The 19,893-nt window shown below is 36.9% G+C and overlaps 1 protein-coding gene across 7 annotated transcripts in view; it reads right to left on the bottom strand.

Moving 5' to 3' along the window:
• Nucleotides 1-19,893, bottom strand: part of Khdrbs2 (KH RNA binding domain containing, signal transduction associated 2) — a 506,659-nt gene that overhangs the window by 331,866 nt on the left and 154,900 nt on the right. The window lies entirely within an intron of this gene.

Here is a 19,893-nt window from a genome sequence, read left to right as displayed (position 1 = left end):
GTGACCTAAATCCCATCATCACCCCACTGTTCTGAACATTTGCCTGATACACTCAGAGCTACCTTCACTCAGGGTACTGGGCTGTGTCCAGAGGAAACCTGAATGGCACAGCAGTTGACAATGGGCAATATAGTTTACCAGCCACCTCAATAGAGAGGCTATCCAATGGGTGTGAGCTCTACTGAAGCGTTTTCTGTACATTCTCCGTCTATTTAAAGCAATCTTTCCTCTATCCAAAAAGCTAAACTCCCATTGCCTACACATCCATCTTTACACTAACCACAATTAAAGCATTCTTCCCCTTCTACATAAACAAAGTAAAATGAATCAATCTTAAGACGTTAAGGTGTGCTCTGTTTCTTAACTATCCCTTCTGCTGATTAAACCTTCCAGCCAAGAACCTTTCACCTGACTTCTAGTGCTGAAAATTTCAGGATCTTAACTACACCAATAGCAACGACACACATTTGTTATGGGAATCAACCCTGGCCACACACTCTTCTACAAACTCCTGTCAGCTTAATTTCAGCAAGGTGTTAGTATATCAAGGTCTTGGTGCTATTTTCTGTAAGCACACTGCGTAACAATAGGTATGATCCACGCTGTATGGTCTACAGTTAATACCTACGTATCTATGAACAGAAATTTATAAATACTGCTCCAAAGCCCACCGAGTGTCAGTGAATGGTTTTGTGAGTAGGCAAAGGTCAAAGTGATATTCATGAAGGATAAGCATTCCCTCCTCTCCAGTTCTGTAGCTCTCCATTTCCTGGGTTACAAGGTTGATAAGTGTGTCTGTAATGTGAATGGCACTAATGGTTACCACTCCTAAGAAAACAGTTTTAAAAAAAATGGGATGAAATGAAAGGTGTACGTGTCAATCCCAAACACCTTAACTATCTAATACTTAGGTGGGGTATTTACTTGTCTTAGTTAGGGTTTCTATTGATGCAATGAAACACCATGACCAAAAAGCAAGTTGGGGAGGAAAGAATTTATTCGGCTACACTTCCTGATCATAGATCATTATTGGAGGAAGTCAGGACAAGGCAGGAGCTGATGAAGAGACCATGGAGGGATGCTGCTTACTTGTTTGCTCCCCATTCCTTGTTTAGCTTGCTTTCTTATACAACACAGGACCACCAGTTCAGGGATTTTCCCACCCACAATGGGCCTTCACTAATTGAGAAAATTCCCCAGAGCTGGATCTCATAGAGGCATTTGCTAAACTGAGATTCCTTTCTCTGTGATACGTCTAGCTTGTGTCAAGTTGACATACCAAACCAGTCAGTACACTACTCTAAAAGAGTTGCTATATGTATTAGCCAATATTTGCTGCATAATATTTAAATTCGATACGAACCGGTATTTACTTTTATACTTTCTGATAAAAACTGGATCAATATATTGGATCATAATAGTTTATGTACTCCTAAGGATAAATAAACATTTAATTTTTAACTTTTCAATCTTACACTCTAATTGATGTTTTAGTTTTGTGTGTGTGTGTGTGTGTGTGTGTGTGTGTGTGTATCCCAAGTGAAAGTATCAAATAGTTTTGTCACCTAGAAGTTTAAACAAAATAAATTGCTTAATCTGATTGTTCTTGAACAATATATACCATTATTGGCTTGAGCGTGAGTAACACAGAATAAATGCAAGACTAATGACATAAATTATAAGTGAAACATTTTTGTAATGCCTTAAGCAAAATAGAATTCAAACTCGTTAGCATAGATAGTATTTGAGTAATTTTTCATCCTTATATTATACGTTTAATTGCAGTTTCAAACCTATTCAAGAACACACGTGGTATGTACTCACTGATAAGTGCATATTAGTAAAAAAAAAAAGGCGCAGGAATACCCACAATACATCTTCCAGACTATATGAAACCCAAGAAGAAGGAAGACCAAAGTGTGAATACTTCAGTCTTACTCAGAACGGGGTAGAAAGTAATCACAGGAGGTAGAGGGATGGAGAGATCTGGGAGGGAGAGAAACGAGAGGGAGAAAAAGATGGGCAGGATTAGGTGTGAGAGGAGATAGTGGAGAAGTACAGAGAGTCAGGAAATTGAACAGAGTTGTGTAGCAGCGGGGAATGGGAAACTGGGAGTAGCCACTACAATGTCCCGGATGCCTGGGAAGCAAGAGGTTCCCAGGACCCATTAGGGAAGACATTAGCCGAAATACCCCACAAAGGGGAGATAGCACGTGTAGAGACCATATCCAGTGGATAGGCAAGATCCCCCGTTTGAAGGATGGAACCATCCACCCACCTCAAAAATATTAATGCACAATTCCTCTTGTCAAAAGAAAATGTTCTTCCTATGGGGTTGCTAACCCCTTCAGTTCCTTCAGTCCTTTCTCTAACTCCTCCATTGGGGTCCCCAATTCTCAGTCCAGTGGTTACAAAAGTCATCTCAGTGCCCATTCGTGCATGCAACATTACTGTATGGAATTTTTATGTTCAGCAATGACTCAATAATGAGAGTCATTAAAAACATGTGCATGACACCCTGTTTATAAAATTCGATTTCACTTTACTATGACAACATTAACTTTTAATGAGTGTAAATGAACAAAATATGGATTTTGGGAAAAATTCACAATTTGTACCTTAGAATGTTATGATTATTATCATCACATATAAGCAGGGGGAAGGGAGCGGATAGGGGTACTGTGCAGTGGAAACTGGGAAGGGGGGATTTGAAATGTAAATAAATAAAATAGCCAATAAATAATTAAAAGAAAAACATTCGTTTTCTGGACTGAAATTTTCTGTTTTACTTCTCTCTAATCATAAAATAAAAAATATACAGTTGTATTTATTTTTGGATTTCCTAAAAACTGTGACATACTTAGTACATTGCATAAATCGCATCATAATAAAGATGATATGAATCCAGTTTCATTTAGGAAAGGGTTTTACAGATGTATTTGTAAAATCTACTGTCCCTTACCAATATTCAATTGTCATTGTATTTTGACTCCAAGACAAAAAGCATATTCAGAGAAGGCAAACAAATGTTTATGATGAGAAATTATAATGATTAAATTGTATTAGGATGATACTAATTGAACAGATGCAGGATAATGAGTGGAATTAAAGCAGTAACAAGAAGTCCCTCGTCAAAGAATAACTGATGGACAGCATGCTTCACAGCTGAGTTCTTATAAACAACTTCAGTATTAACAGGAATTCTTAAGCTATTTCAAAGAATTTGCAAGGAGGAAAAAAATTCCAAACACGTGCTCTGAAGGCTAGCATGATATGCTTAGAAAGTCAGATGAGGACACGCTGAGAAGGAAAGCTGTACATCATATACTTGAACACAGGTGCAAAAGCTTCCGACCAAATAATAGAAAATTGAATCCAAAAACACATTGAAATATTAACCATGACTCAGTGGCATTCATTGCAGGGATTCAAGGGTGGCTCAGTATAGCTCTCCTTCAAGTAGATGAAAGAACGTGAGCATGCCCATTGTCCTAGTTTGATTTTTTGACTGTCATAAAACATTGACCAATATTATCTTGGAGATCAAGGAATTAATAACATCATTCATAGTATTTGTCCACTATCAGGAAGCCAGAGCATGAGCTAAAGTTAGGAATCTGGAGGCAGAAAGGGAGGCAGAGACCCTGGAGGTATGCCACTCACTGGCTTGCATGGCTTTCTTTCTTTCTTCTTTCTTTCTTTTTTTCTTATACATCCCAGGACCACCTGTAAAGCCATGGCACTGTGCAGTGAGCTTGGTTCTTCCATATGGATGTTAACCAAGAAAATGCCCCAGAACCGTGTCTACAGGACATATGTTAGATGCAATCCCACAATTAAGATTCTTTTTCCCCCAAAGAATTTGCTCTTGTGTCAAGATGACTATAACAATAACCTCCACAGTCATTTTATAAAACACAGTATTGGTGGCAATGGTTAGGGACATCTGGGAAGAAGATAAGTGATAACTATACACAAAAATCCTCAAAATAATTCAGAAGAGACAGACAGACAGACAAATAGACACACAGAGAGAGAGAGAGAGACAGAGAGGCAGAGACAGAGAAAGAGAGAGAAGGGAGGAAGGATGGATGGAAGGATGGAAGGAAGGCAGAAGGTAGGTAGGAAGGAAGCAAGCAAAGATTTAGCTGGGTGAATGGTATGTGAAGAACAACATCTGAGGAAGGTATGCTTCTGCTATCTACATGTGTGTACATAAGCAAACCATATATGCATGTAAAAACACATACACACATACACACACACACACAATCACACATACAGAGAGAGAAGAGAGAGAATAATGTGCTCCCCCACCCAAAGTAGTAAACTGAAATTATCATATTATCTGACATCAAATTATCTGGCAAAAATGTACTACTAAAAAAATAATCACTGTATAAAAACAGAGTGATGGGAAAATGGAAAAGGAGATGTTGACACTCATCTGAAGCCAATGTACTTTCATGTTTTGAACAGACAGGCTAAAAATATGGTTAGGAGAATGGATACTCTTTTCGATAAATGGCCTGTGGGCAATTATATAATCACATGTGAGAGGAGGAATGAGACCTCTCTCACCTGGTGCAAACATCAGCTCAAAGTGGATTAAACCCTTACAAGGGAAATCTGATATAGCTGTGGAAAGGAAAGAGAGAAAATGCTTCCCGATGTTGGAATAGGTAATAATCCATTGGAAATGACCTCAAAAGCATAGGGGGAAAATAAACAGAGAAGAACAACTGTTTCTTTGTTATTATCAATAAATACATAAATATAAATATCGATCCCTATTACTAAAGGAAATGGACAATGATTCTGTCCAGCAGAGGGTACAGTCAACAGAGAGAAGAGACGGTCTACAAAGTGGGAGAAAATAGCTTCAAGGAGTACTTCTAGTATGGAATTAAGATACAGAATATATATTTGAAAACTCAATAGCAAAGGCAAATAAATATATGATTAAAAGTGTACCACAGATGCAAGTGAATATTCTCCAAAGACGTCTTACAATTGCCCAGCAAGTGTATGATAGATGTTCAACCTTCGTAATACTTGGGGAAATGAAATTGAAAGCCATGGGGTGTCATTTCATTCCAGTGTGTAGAAATATATCGGTAAGGCATGAGCTAAACAATTGCGAGGGAGAACGTGGAGCAAAAGGAACCAATGAGGCTAGTAGAACTTTGAATTAACACAGCCATACTGGAAAATAAGACAGAAAGTACATTGCACAATTATAAGGCAGCCCAGAAAATCTGCTACACACTACGCATGTAGAGGATATGAAGTTAGCATGTTGCAGATACATAAACATATGTGCATCGCAGTGAGAGGACCGTGGTGTGGTGATGTTCATCAGTCCTCGGGACTTACTGCCGGTCACTCCAAACTGGGTAGGCCAGGATGAGATTCTGACATAGACTAACTTGAATTTCCACCAAGTCATGACGAAAAGCTCCAAAGGGAACATTAATACAGCATGGGAAAGAGAAACAAGTCCATCATTTAAATGTGAACTGAAGACAGAAACGTTAAACACTGCCTTTAAAGCGACCATGAAATTTTAAATTAATTGGTCTGTCAGGTGAGAAAATTATACTACCCAATAATTGTCCTGTCTCTCCAACACCTTTGAAAATGAATGTCATAAAATACTGCATTCTGATCAAGAGGTGTCTTTGTCTAATAACGGAGTGAGCCAAATTCTTAAATAAAATGAGTTGATACTTTTATACTCTATTTTAATAAAAGGGAACATAAGAAAGTCGACTGCAGAGTTTGCCTCATACGCTGCAGTGTTGATAAATTTTGAGCTGAACTGCATAAAGCTAATTTAAAATACTAAATTTAGATAACAATTTACACTGTAATATCTTCTCTTTTAAAAGGTAAATAAGTGTTGGAAAAACCACACTTTCCAAGCGCGAGCATGTTCAGAACAGCACTCCATTTGAACTGTGATAATACACAGGGCAAGGACAGAGCTATTTTAGTACAGATATTTGCTTCCTACATTTATGATATAAAATCTTCATTCCCAGTGCAAGTTACTGACATTAAGAAAGGTTTAAGAACATATGATACAATTCTCATTTTAATAATTATTACACATATAAAATTCCAGTTTATGGTCATTAGTGTTTCAAAGGCAGTAATGATTGGGGATTTGACCTTTATACAAGCCAAAATAATACTCTGAACTCTTTTACCATGTAAAAATAACAATGTATTGTTTATGTTTCACAATGTCAATTAATATGTTACTTTAGCAAATCTTAAACTCTATCAACATTGTTTTTTTTTTCCCATCCATACCAACATGTCTATTGGTGTAGTCCTTGTTCAGTTCATGTTAAGGTAGCCATGCTGGTGAGACTTACAGGTGTAGTGTCTGACATTACTAAGAGACAATGCATCAAAGTAAACTCCATCATGCTTAGGTTCTTACAATCCTCTCACCTCCTCTTCCACAATGTTCCCTGACTATTAGGTGCTGGAATGACTTTGGTAGAGAGCAGGAGAAAACAGTCTTAACCCGGGATAGGCAGACTGATTGCTTGATAGCTGAAGTCAGTCCAGAAAACATATACACAAGCAGAATAATACGGAGAGCAGGCTATATTGTGTATGTATACACACACACACACACACGCACACACACACACACACACACACACACACACACACATATATGAATGAAAAGTAGAGGTCATGCATTTCAAAAGTAAAGGAGCAGTGCGTTACGGGGAGGTATTCGGGGTGGTGGTATGCAGGGACAAGATATGCGGGGGAGATTTATAAGGGAGGATTTGGAAAAAGACTCAGAAGAGAGAAGTGATATCATTATGTTATTACCTCAAACACAATGAAATTAAAATAATTAACAGATTTTGTAATACTTCCTTTCCTTTCCACCAATTAATCATCTCCTGTGACTCTTGGGGTCGGTACAGCTAAGTGAATATTACTGGAATAAATGAGGTAATGTCCTGTGACAGAAACATACAACAGCATAATATGAAGATGAGATCAAACAAGAAATGAATATTATATAATGATTTATTTTCACTACCCTGAACAATCATTACCAGAGAAGTGTACATTTCAGGATTTAGAGGAAAGGCTCCTTCAGATTACATCCAATTTTATTTCCAGTGTTAAGTGAAATATCTCAAGAAGACTACACCATACACATGTATAGAGTTCACAGAGGAAGATATCCTTGCAGTCCTGATGTCCCTTGTGCCACGATTCTTGGCCATTACATATATTTTAGAAAAACATAAATTACCAAAACTCCTATATCTGAACATTCTTTATGTCATGACTTTAAAATTAAAGTCACTCTCAACAGAGAGACATTGAAGACATGTATTATAACAGCCATTTATCAAGATAAAATAATTTGCACTTTCATCAGTCTTTCTAAATGGGAGAGCATTAATCTTGGATGGTGATATTATAAACAAAATGACTTTGTTTAGCTCTCTCAACTTTGTTTATCATCTTCCTGAGCTGTTAATCAAAGAATCTAATTTCTCTGGGCTCCAAAGAATTGGTGCTCTGAGCCTTTCTTATTTCTTCATTCTATTTAATTGTAATCCTGTAACTTAATTTAATGTAATGTAAATACTCCCTGTGTTGTGGCAGTGCAAAATTTCCTGAAACAGTAAGCCCATTAAAGTATATTAAAAGTATTTATCATGAGCCTCTTGAGAACCAGTAACACAGCAAATGGAAATGTGGGATACATAATTGGAAGAAATAATTCAGAAAAAATGTTCTGCCATTTGTCTATGTAAAACAGCCAGAACAATAACCATTAAAATGAAAACATTTTTTTCTAAAAGTAAAGTCCTTAAATTAGTCACTCACGTCTATATCTAAAAAGTAATAGTAATTAAGTTTAATAGATTGTTTTTCAAAATTGTCCACTGTCAATACATATATAATGAAACAAGTATAATTTTGATAGATGCTTATCCCAGCTTCATTCCAGCAAGACATTCAACAATGTCAACTGTTCACTCTAAAAAGCTCTGGCTATTGATTGTTTACAATATATTGTCTTAACTCACCAATTTTTTTGCCACTTCCAAACATTATTTTCTCAAGTAACATTTCCAAGCGATTCCTAAGTTCATATTTTCTTATGCTGCATGATTCTCCAAAAACAACTTTAAAGATATAGTAATTTTTCCATGTGTGGGGGAATCACTTATTATCACTATAATAGTTTTTATTGCATTTATTATTTGTTGATTTATTTGTTTTGTAGGCCAAGGTGCATACATAGAGGTCAGAGTAAGACCCAGTTCACCCCTTTCACCATGTAGGTTCCAGGTAACAAACTGAGACTTGTCAGCCCTGGTGGTAAATCACCTCTGTTGCTGGGCCTTCTCAATGACTATCTAACCTGAATCAGTAGTAGCTACAAGTCAAAAACTATCAATATCAATATCAATGTCAGTTACTCCAGTTACTTGTTCATACTTTTGATTTGTAAGGAGATGAAGAACAGCTTCTGGACGAGTCGTTAGTTCATATTTCCTAAGTGTCATTCTCCCCCTTTGTAACCTACATTATTTGAAATGTTTGTGGATTGTTTCCAAGTGTGCCACAACAGGCAGGTGACATCAGAGAAAAATGTGTGAGAGTTGGTTCTCTCCTACCAAGGATGCCCCAAGGAGTGAACTCCGGTTATCAGTTAGCGTTTTTACCTGCTGAGATACTGTGGCACATCTGAGCATCTTTTATTAAATTTGCAGGGGCCCTCAGGCTATTAAGATCCCATTTTTTTCTTAATTTACACACATGCACTTGGCCTGCTTTGGAGTAGTAATCTATTTTTACTTATTGCACACTGCAACACTGTGTATCATGTTCTTCAACAGAGTTTCTCTAGAAAAATTTAGGATCTAAATTCTTTAAAAAAAGATCTAAAATTTTCAGTTATTTCTCACTGACTATATTTCTATTTTGGAGTTTAAAATTTTGATCTTCAGCTATTGCCCTTACTGACAGTCAAACTGTCTTGTCTTTCAGTAGAAGGTATTATCTCAAGCTGAATCCTCATATGTGGGACATGCACTCTGAAACAAGAAGATTTCTTTCTTTTTTCTTTCTTTCATTGGATATTTTTAAATTTACATTTCAAATGTTATTCCTTTTCCTGGTTTTCCAGACAGAAGCCCAATGCCATCCTCCTCCCATTCTTCCATAAGGTGTTCCTCTCCCCATCCTCCTACCCTTCCAGCTCTCAGATATTCCCCTACACTGTGGGTCCAGCCTTGGCAGAACCCAAGGGCTTCTCCTTCCATTGGTGCCCAAGAAGGCCATCCTCTGGGGAGTGGTTTAGTCACTGGAAGCTCTGGCTCATTGGCATTGTTGATCTTATGGGGTTGCAAACCCCTTCAGCTCTTTCAATTCTTTCTCAAATTCCTCCAGCAGGGATCCCGTTCTCAGTTCAATGGTTTGCTGTTAGCATTTGCCTCTGTAATTGACATGCTCTGGCTGTGTCTCTCAGGAAACATCTATATCCTGCTCCTGTCAGCATGCACTTCTTAGCTTCATTAACCTTGTCTAGTTTTGGTGGAGATATATATATGCTGTATCCCCAGGTGGGGCAGGCTCTGAATAGCGCGGTTCCTTCAGTCTCTGCTCTAAACTTTGCCTCCAAACACCCTCCTCCTATGAATATTTTTGTTCCTCCTTTTAAGAAGGAATGAAGCATCCTCACTTTGGTTGTCTTTCTTCCTGAGCTTCATGTGGTCTGTGGATTGTATCTTGGGTAATTCAAGCTTTTTTAGCTAATATCCACTTATCAGTGAGTGTATACCATGTGTGTTTCTTTGTGATTGGGTTACCTCACTCAGGATGATATTTTCTAGTTCAATCCACTTGCCTACGAATTTCATGAAGTCATTATTTTTGATAGCTAAGTAGTACTCCATTTTGTAGATGTACCACATTTTCTGTATCAATGGATACAGAAGGACATCTGGGTTCTTTCCATCTTCTGGCTATTATAAATAAGGCTGCTATGAACATAGTGGAGCATGTGTCTTTGTTGTATGTTGGGGCATCTTTTGGGCATATTCTCAGGAAGCTGGGTCCTCAGGTAGAGCAATGTCCAATTTTCTAAGGAACCTCCAGACTGATTTCCAGAGTGGTTGTACCAGTCTGCAATCCCACCAACAATGGAGGAGTGTTCCTCTTTCTCCACATCCTCACCAGCATCTGCTGTCACCTGAGTTTTTGATCTTAGCCATTCTGACTGGTGTGAGGTGGAATCTCAGGGTTGTTTGGATTTGGATTTGCACTTCCCTGATGACTAAGGATGTTGAGCATTTCTTTAGATACATCTCAGCCATTTGATATTTTTCAGCTGAGAATTCTTTATTTGTCTTTCTTGTCTTCTATTATGACATATTTCAAGCTCAAAGGACCATTTGGTTCTCTTTGCTTTAACAAGTGACTCTTATACTTACCTAACATATCTTGGAGATGACTCAATCACACCACAGCATTTTGCTTTTGTGGTAAATTAGAGAGGATTCAAGAAAGCAAGCATTTCTATAGTGTTACCAACTGTATAAAGGCTTTCACATACATTGGTTAGGTAAGATGAAATATTCCTGGCTCACGTGAGCATAAGTGACTTGCCAATTTTCCATCCTTATTTCCGTCTAGGTCACTGATGAGATAGCTTGGTCTAAAAACATATGCTTCTCTACAAGTAGTCTTGGATTCTGTACTTATATCACTAATGTTGTTCTGAAATCTGAGGTTTTTGTGGAACATGAGCATGTGTCTAAAACTTTGGTAAATTTTTCTAGGAAGCTATATGCTCTTTAGGCAGAGTGTTGAAGCCCGGTTTTTGTTCCAGGATAATTCTTTCCCATTAGAGAGTTCATTGATTTTACTTAATTTTTTTGTCTATGCTTTTATTAATTCTTATCTAGTGGGAGGTATCTTCTTGTATTTATATCCACTTATGGAGGTTTACTTGTTTTATTTATTTATTTATTTATTTATTTATTTATTTATATTAATGTGTTTTATTGTGTAAGAGTATATCCAATTGTGTAGATGCATATATAGTGCCAGAAACTCCTAAAAGTATACTAGGAAATTATACAAATAACTTGCTTAAAAATTAGTGCTCAACTTTTAACTAATCTACTTGATAGAGTGGGGAAATTTGTCAGTATATTGGATAATTCACAAGATCCTATTCTTAGTGTGTAAAAGGCCCATCTTGATAAAAGAGAAATGAAGGAACGACAGTGTAACCTTAGATATTTTCCCTGAATCTTTAATTTTTTTCCTTTGATACACAGTTGTTTGGTTATTTAAGCCACTGGATCTGAAAAAAAATCACATTCTTACCCCACTGACTTACATCGGCCTTGAAGAATTAACTGATCAGAAATGATCTTATAATCTTCTTAATCATGGAAACCGTTCTTCTCATGATTTATAGCTTTTGCATACTAAGCATGTAATCATAATTCTGAGACTATGCTTAAATTAGCAAAGGATTATAACCAAAAATTAAGTGGTAGCGCCAATAAAATACTAAGGCTATGCTCATAAAATGACTTATGAGCGAAAGCAATGAGCTTTTCATTAACTTTCCAAACAATTTTAAGACATTCTCTATTCATCTAGCATCCTTTGATGTAACTGTTTCATATAATTTCTTTCTGTATAAATTAAACTATTGTGAGTTATAAAGTCCAAAATACTTTTGTGTCAATGGTATTGTAAGAAATCATGGGCAGGTTTAGAAGTTAATTTGTAATTCCCATCCAACAAGTCATAGAATAAGAATGTTCTCTCTATTACTTCTCTGAGAATCCACGAATAACCACGTAGCTCATTAGCATTTGGTCCAGAGAACCCAGCATAAAATAGAAGACCAGACGCCTAAGTTGCCAAGATAAAGCAAAAGTGAGTTCAGAACGTGAACAGAGTCGCGGTGTTTCGTTTTAAACCCTTCTACAGGATTTCCACATGAAATGCAGACCTTAAGGATAATATCAACATGGATGAAATTCTATATGGATGTATTGTATTTTCTGTTCCTAAGTGAATTTCCACGTGCGTATATAAGCATCTTATGAAGATTATCAGTTTGAGTGAGAGATAAAAGACATTCTCATCTGAAGCAAGTTCCACGACTTCCCCTAGTAACAAAAACTTAACTTAGGATCCCAACAGAGGATCCCACAGCAGGTCAGAGGAAACAGCTCGATTCCCAAGTGGGAGAGAAGAGAAGCAGAGTATTGTTGGAACAGCCATACATGCTCCTCCTATTACTAAGCTGTTCAGAGCTGAGATATAGGAAGCCTGACTCAGCTTAGGATGCAAGAGAGGAGATGAAAGTTTCCACCCCCTTCCTTCACTTCCCTGGTTAGAGGCAGGGGCCTTGCTGTATCTGATCAGCATTCTTTGGCAAATACTCCCTAGAAAAATGTAATTTTCCATACTATCAACTCTATAGTGTGCTTCTTTAGAAAAGGTTATATTTTTCTTCTTGGTTAAAGAATTTGAAAATTCTTCCTCTAATTACAGGAAAGTATCAGGCACTTCAGAAATCATTTTGACATTCTACTTCAATTAATGAAGATGCCTTCATTTATCTAACAAATCTAGTCTTTCTAACAAGAGAATCAAAACCATGATTGTATCCTAGGCCGTGGGTCTCCTTACTCAGGGAATTGCTGAGAAAGTATTCTCTCAAGCCTTTGTTTAAAGATGATTACTCACAGATAAAATAGGAATTATTAATTTTTATAGAGACAATGCATGCTAGTAAGTTATGCCCGGATCAGATTTAAAATATACAACCAATACCTCGGAAGTGCTTCCTACATTATCAGAAATTTTACTCATCAAAAATAATAATATGAATATAGATGTATATCCTTATGTCCTAACTTTGACTGAGTAATTCTTAAATTCTCTACTGTGAAAATGTATTCTCACACTGGAATATGTAAATTGCTCTCTAAAGAAGAATGTGTAAGAAAGTCGAGATGTAGCCACATAGTGATTCACCATTGCTCTACAAGAACTATTGCTATACAGAAGAGCACAGGGAACCCAATGGAGAAACATAGAAATAAGTCTATTGTGTGCACTACTGAAATTAAGTAGATTTTAAAGTAAGCATAGAGAACAGTAACAAAGCAGTTAAGCACTTACTGGGGGCCTTCAGAGAGGGAATCAGAGACTATTTGAGATTAAAACAAAAGATGTAATGATGATTGCAATGATATAAAAGTAACATTGCAAGCATTCGAGTTCTTCAGAGAGTCAGTCTCAATGGCTGGAAGATAAACTACCCACAGTTATGGAATGGATGCAATGATCTGGTGATAAAGTAAAATAAATCATGAAAAGAAAACATTTGAGGCTGGTGTGATAGCTCAATAGTTAAAGCACTTGCAGCATAGACATAAGGACCCGAGTTTGGATTCCCAGGACATAGAACTGAGCTTCATAACACAGCACACAACCAACATCCCAGCACTGCATGAGAGAGGTGACTCCTCAAAGATACTTGGTCTACATCAAACAACAAGCTCTAGGTTCAGTGAGAGGTCATGTCTCAAAATATGGTCGAAAGCAAGATACCAGGCTTTCCTCCACACAGACAGACAGACAGACAGACAGACAGACAGACACACGTGTGATATGTGTGTGTGTGTGAGAGAGAGAGAGAGAGAGAGAGAGAGAGAGAGAGAGAGAGAGATTTTTAAAAGGTTATCAGCTTCATTTTACAATTTGAACAACATTTATAGCAATGTGTAATGATTCCTCACTGTATGTACTCTACAATATTTGATCAATATTTTAATCTATGGAGTTCTATAGTGATGAAGTGAGAAAAATAAGTTTTTTCCTAAAGACTCAACTCTTACTCTAGGAACAAGAGGGTTTCCTGCAGAGCCCAGCTGCTGACAGAACGTGGGTGGACAGGAAAAGCATGTCCAGTTTCTTTGCAAGTGAAGGATCAGGTGCACATGGTGCCAAGTTCTGGTTACAGGTTACGGGCTCCACCAGCCCAAGAACTAAGTGTCCAACTCCCCCTTTCCAAGGTACACATTGTGATTAACAGGAGAAAGGATGTACTGTGGTATTCTCAGAAATAAATAACATCTAAACTTTAAGTTAATAGCAGCCAGATCATGACAGGGAATAATAGGGTATTTGATTTCCTGTTTTCCACGAACTTTAAATAACTTAGATACAAAGTACATTTAAATGAATTTCAATTAATTTTAACTATCTATTTTAGGTTTCATGTTTTCAGAAATGTTACCAGGGAACAGTCCAGATTTCCTCACCTGTAATTTTGATTCTTTGGTGGTAATCTAGTAGGTAAAATAAGCTAATATTATAAAAAAGCTCTCGATGTTTTGGGAGTCCTTGTAATTAAGCATCTACTCAGTTAAGCAGTTGTCTCAGGCAATTATATAGAAACACACACACACACACACATGCACACACAGAGAGATTGTATTCTCTCTTTATGTTTTCTATATTTAAGATTGAAAATAGAACGTGCTGTCTGTGTAATAACATGGTGACAGAGCAGATAAATGCCAATTACCCACTAGCTACTAGAGTTGTGGGGCAAGAACTGGTTGACCAATTTCAAATTTTATGTCTCAAGGTATGTTTAAGCTAGATCCTAGTGAGATGCAGGTGTGTCTTACTCACATTAGGAAATCTTCCTTGAGGTAAACAATAACAGTTACAAGAAAACGTTTCTCTGAATTTTACTTTAGATTATTATTACAGATAATCTTCATGAAAATTGAATAAAATATATATGATTAGAATCATGGAACTATTACCTCGTCTCAGGGATTATAAATCTGCTCAGTGTACAGTCAGTCACATGGTTTGGCATCATTGATCTCCCTTGCTGGTTGGAGAGACTATAGACTTTGATGAACCTGATTAAAGTAATCATGATATCGGTAATGTCACCAAAGAGTGGAGCATCTATCAGGCATTTGAGAAATACGAATTTTGAGTACCAGTTTATGAAACTGAAAAGCACCTTTATGTTTCTCTGTACATGTGAGGCACGTGTTTTTATCACATAAGAAATGTAACCTTTATGTTTTGCGTGTATATGTGTGGAACATGCTTTTATACTATAGAAAATGCAACCTTTCTGTTTTGTGTGTATATGAGGTGCATGCTTATAAGAAACATAACCTTTATGGTTTATTTGATGTGTGAGACACATCTGCTTATAGTATAAGAAACAAAACCTTTATGTTTTGTATGTATATGTGAGGTATATGTACTGATATTATACAAAACTTAAAATTCCTTTAAGTTTCTTGTCTCAATTTTTTTCCACAGAGGACGTTACTCTGTCTGCTTTTGGTGTAACTTAGCATTTTGTTTCAAATTTAAAAACACTACCTTTGATCTTCTTTACTTTTTGAGGTTAAAATTAGTGAGGGCCTGAATTTTTTTATTTTTCTTTAAACTTTTAATGCAATAAAATTTTATACAAACAAAACTTTACACTACTCTTCCAGTATTGTGTCTGTGGCTTTGCCACGATAAGGGATTTGATATTAAATTCTAGGGAAATAATTATTGATGCAATAAAAATAATCTTCACTCTAGTTTTTGTGATGTTTGTACAAGGGGGGAGCACGAAAAGTGAACAGTAATTTTAAAGTACATAAGGTCATAAGGAATCCTAATGAGAACAGAAAATCAAGTGTGTATCTTCTGTTGGCAATTGGGGTACTTATGGTTCCTGAAAGGTCACATTGGACAGTGCCATTTACGTGGAGGACCTTGTGAACAGAAGTCCTGCCAGTGCACAAAACGTGGCCAGCCATAAAAGGCAAGTGCAAATCCTACAGTGTTTGCAGCAAAATACATAAATATCCATATATGTCCTCTCCTTCACTTTCTTTGGCCTTTCTGACTTCCTTCTTTAACCTAGACTCACAGAGAACTATTAATATTAAGCTTGGTGACATTGCTCATTTATTCAATTAAGAACCTGATTGTTGCTCTGGTTTTACCTGGGCTCGCTATGGACTAGTTAATTAACCCATGTAAATGGAGTTCTGTAATTTTTTAACCAATGTTACCAATTACCGAGACACTGTCTAATTCTTTCATGATAACACTATTCAGCTATGGAGTATAATTCTCAAATATGTATGCTTGATGGGATTAGTAATATTCAACCAGGGAATGACTTGTGAAGAATAAAAATAATAAGATGGGGTCAGAATAGTGAGTCAGATACACATCACTGCAACTAAAGACACACAGAGGTTCAGTCAGAACAGATGAACTCTTATGTTGATCACAGGGTTTTTGCTCTTGGGTGTTTTACTATGAACCTATTATCCTTTCAATTGAACCTGTACATGCCTCACATTGGCTTGAACCAGTTTTCCCAATTTGTCTTCAATGAGTTTGGTTTAGGCTAGGGTCAAGTTTCAACTATGAAAAAGAAAAGCATTTAACGGTGTCTTCCTGAAAATCTGCTAATAATGATAAACTTTCAATCCCAAGATATACTAAGAGATTGATTACTAGACTTAAAAGGGGATGGTCAGGAAGGGTAGGAAGGAGGAAAAATAACATTTGTCTAAATGAAAGACTGAGTACTCCTGTTTGGCAGTCCAGTGTGGGGACTGCAGTTCACAGGGTGTTTTATTAAGAACTGGAAGAGTAGAATTGTAGAGTGTTTAGCACACAGAGAGCAGAATCAGTGAAAATGAACATACATGTTTAAAATATTGCCCTGTACCCGCCACCTCAATATGTATAAGTATTCCAAGTTTTTTTTAAAAAAAACATTTTTATTGGATATTTATGTATTTACATTTCGAATGCTATTCCCTTTTCCAGTTTCCCACCCTCTACCATCCCTCCTCTCCCTGCTTCTTTGAGGATACTCCTCCTCTCACCCACCCACTTCCACCTCAACAGCCTGGCATTCCCTACACTGTGGAAGTGAGTCTTCACAGGACCAAGGGCTTCTCCTCCTACTGATGCCAGACAATGCCATCCTATCTAGGAAGATTGACTACCTCAGTTTTATAACTGATAGTTGCACAAAGATATTGAGCTATCAAATATTACACTACAGAAACATAATGGCAACAGTAGTTAATTTAAAAACCCTTTAATTATACACTAATAATAAGTAATGTTTATGTATGTAGTTTTGGCTGTGTGTGCATATTATGAATTCCAGGGTACAAACTCAAATGGTGTTCCTCAGGCATCTTCTTCTTGGTCATTGGGGCAAGACTTCTCAGTGGCTTGCAACGTGCCAAGTAGTCCCTGCTAGCTGGCCAGTGAGCTCCAGGATTTACCTCTTCAGAGCTCAGGGGTAAAGGGTGAATGTTACAAGTGCTGTTGTTTGTTTTCATGGGCTTAGAGAATCAGTCTGTGAGCCCTCATTCCATGGTAAGTAATTTACTGACTGACTTGTCTCCCCTGTCCCATTATTGAAAGTTGTGCATGACTCTCCCCATTTAGTTCCATATTAAAGTCATGCAGCAGATTAAAAAAATAGATATCCTATTTAACTAAAAATGTACTGTGGGTATTGGAGAAAAAAATTCTTTTGATACCCAATTCCCAAGGAACGATGTCATCATTTGGGTGTGTATTGCTGTATGATCATATAAGGGTTCAAGCAAAAACACAGCTGCACATATCACAATAAAGAAATTCATGCAGCTTAGTAAAAGAATATACCATAGAACTCGAGAAGCTATATATGCTCCGGGTTTGTTCAACATGCTACTAGGGGGTAATTTTGCTAACAGTAAAATTTGTTCTTAAACACACTATATCATAGATTATGTACTGAAAGAGAGACAATAAACATATGTATTTTAATATTTTAGTATCAACCTGACATGCCCTAATTAACTACCTCAGTTTTATAACTGCATATAGATATTGAGGTATTACATATTGCACTACAGAAACATGTAAATTAAAATAGCAATTAATTTTTAAAAATCAACTTAAACATACACTAACATTAATTGATTTTATTTTTTATCTGTGTATGTGTTTTCTCCAGAAGAAATAGCAAAGAATGTTGAACCAATTCCAAAAGTGCTCATAATGTTTTGTGAGGGCCAGAGTTAACCTAAAGTCCCCCTTGCCTGCGGACAGATACTTTCCTCCAGTGCTGGAGGATGTCATTTGTGGGAAATAACAAACCACAAGTTTTTGCTCCCTGAAACAAATATGTTTGACTCAGTTGTACCAGATGTACGTGATAACATATCGGAGGAAGGTCTATGGGCAGGAAATAAGGGGGATGTAAACTTGCCCAGGATTGGTTGCAGGTGGGAAGTATGGTTGAAAATACCTCCTATATGCTTGCCTTTGACCAGAGCCATTGAGGAATAGGGGCCTGTATTTTAAAGCCTCTGCAAAATATGATGTGTTGCCATGTTTTGAGAACTCCAGTATGGTTCTGGCCAGAATCCACCATCCTGGTCAGTATTTGATTAAAGCTTCCTTCAAATTGGCTCAAATAACGTGGACTTGGTCTTTGGTGAGTTTCACGTTTAACAATGAATTTTAAGATGTACCAGGGTATATTTGATCATATTGTAGGTTGATTTTTCTTTTTGTTTTGTTTTGTTTTGTCTTTTACTAAAACAAAGCACAAATAATAGACAAAATCTTGCATCGGTGGCATAAGAAACCATACATATTATTACTGTTCTGCTTTACAAACTGCTGGGTTCCTCTTTTCATGCTTATATTTCTAGATAGTTTCCTAAATCAAAGCATACTGCAGTAAGATGAAAGAAACTTTCGGGCCTGCGATTTTCTTATTTCTCTCCTACTGGGACATAAGACTGGAGTTCAAACAGCAAAGGACAAGTGGTTTACCAACAGATAATAAATCCCTGAAAACATACTAAAGGCTCTTGGTTGTGTAGTGACATTCTGCAAACAGACACATGTTCCTTCTTTGGATGAGGAGGGAGGTCATAACACACATGTGATACAATTTCTAGGTCTCAGAAAACTGAACCTGAAAAGTCTCCCAATCCTTCTCGGTGGCCTTATGCTAGCAGTAAGCAATGCTGGGGAAAAGAGACTTGGACTGGCCAAGGTCACCTGGAGGTCAGGCAGGCAGTTCCAAGGCTGCTGTTGAGAGAGTCATCTCCCATGCTGGGGTGAGCTTTTCAAGTAATCTGTGCCTTGAGTCAGCTGTGGTTTTTTTCATGGCTCCCAAACTCTCTCTGGTTCACTGCTTGAGGCTTGAGTGGAATCCTTTCTTGGATCTGTCTTGGGTACCATGTCTGACATGAGGAGATATTTGCTTATACTTCTCCAGAAAAATTAGACAATGGAGTCATGTTTATAATAATTAAACAGAATAGTTACATCTGTTGATAAAGCCAGAATAGAAGAATTTAGTATTTTAAGGTAAAATGCTTTTGACTCACAGAAGTGCTACCTCATAATCTGTCAGAAGATTATAAAGGAAAACTAAGCCTGGATAGATTTATGTATTTTTCCTTTTCATTTTAAGGTCATGGTACACTGCAGCGAATGACAAATTGCTCATACATAAAATGAAAAGACACTAATATAAAAATCGTATTTCTCAAATATGATGATAAATTTTAGCTTCAACTAAAACCTAATCCCTGTAATTACTTGATCACTAGAGTCTAAATGTATCATATTTTGAAATAATCTATTGGTTCAACATTGAAAGACATATTTCATTTTGTCCTTATAAAATGTGTGCTCATAATTCAGTGTTGTGAACTATTCATTATGCTCTACTGCTCAGATGAGACCTGCCGTGCTGTCATTTAACCCTTTAGAGTTAGG

Source organism: Rattus norvegicus, chromosome 9 (assembly GCF_036323735.1).
Source record: "Rattus norvegicus strain BN/NHsdMcwi chromosome 9, GRCr8, whole genome shotgun sequence".
Taxonomy (NCBI): domain Eukaryota; kingdom Metazoa; phylum Chordata; class Mammalia; order Rodentia; family Muridae; genus Rattus; species Rattus norvegicus.
This window is presented reverse-complemented; position numbering and strand designations above follow the sequence as displayed.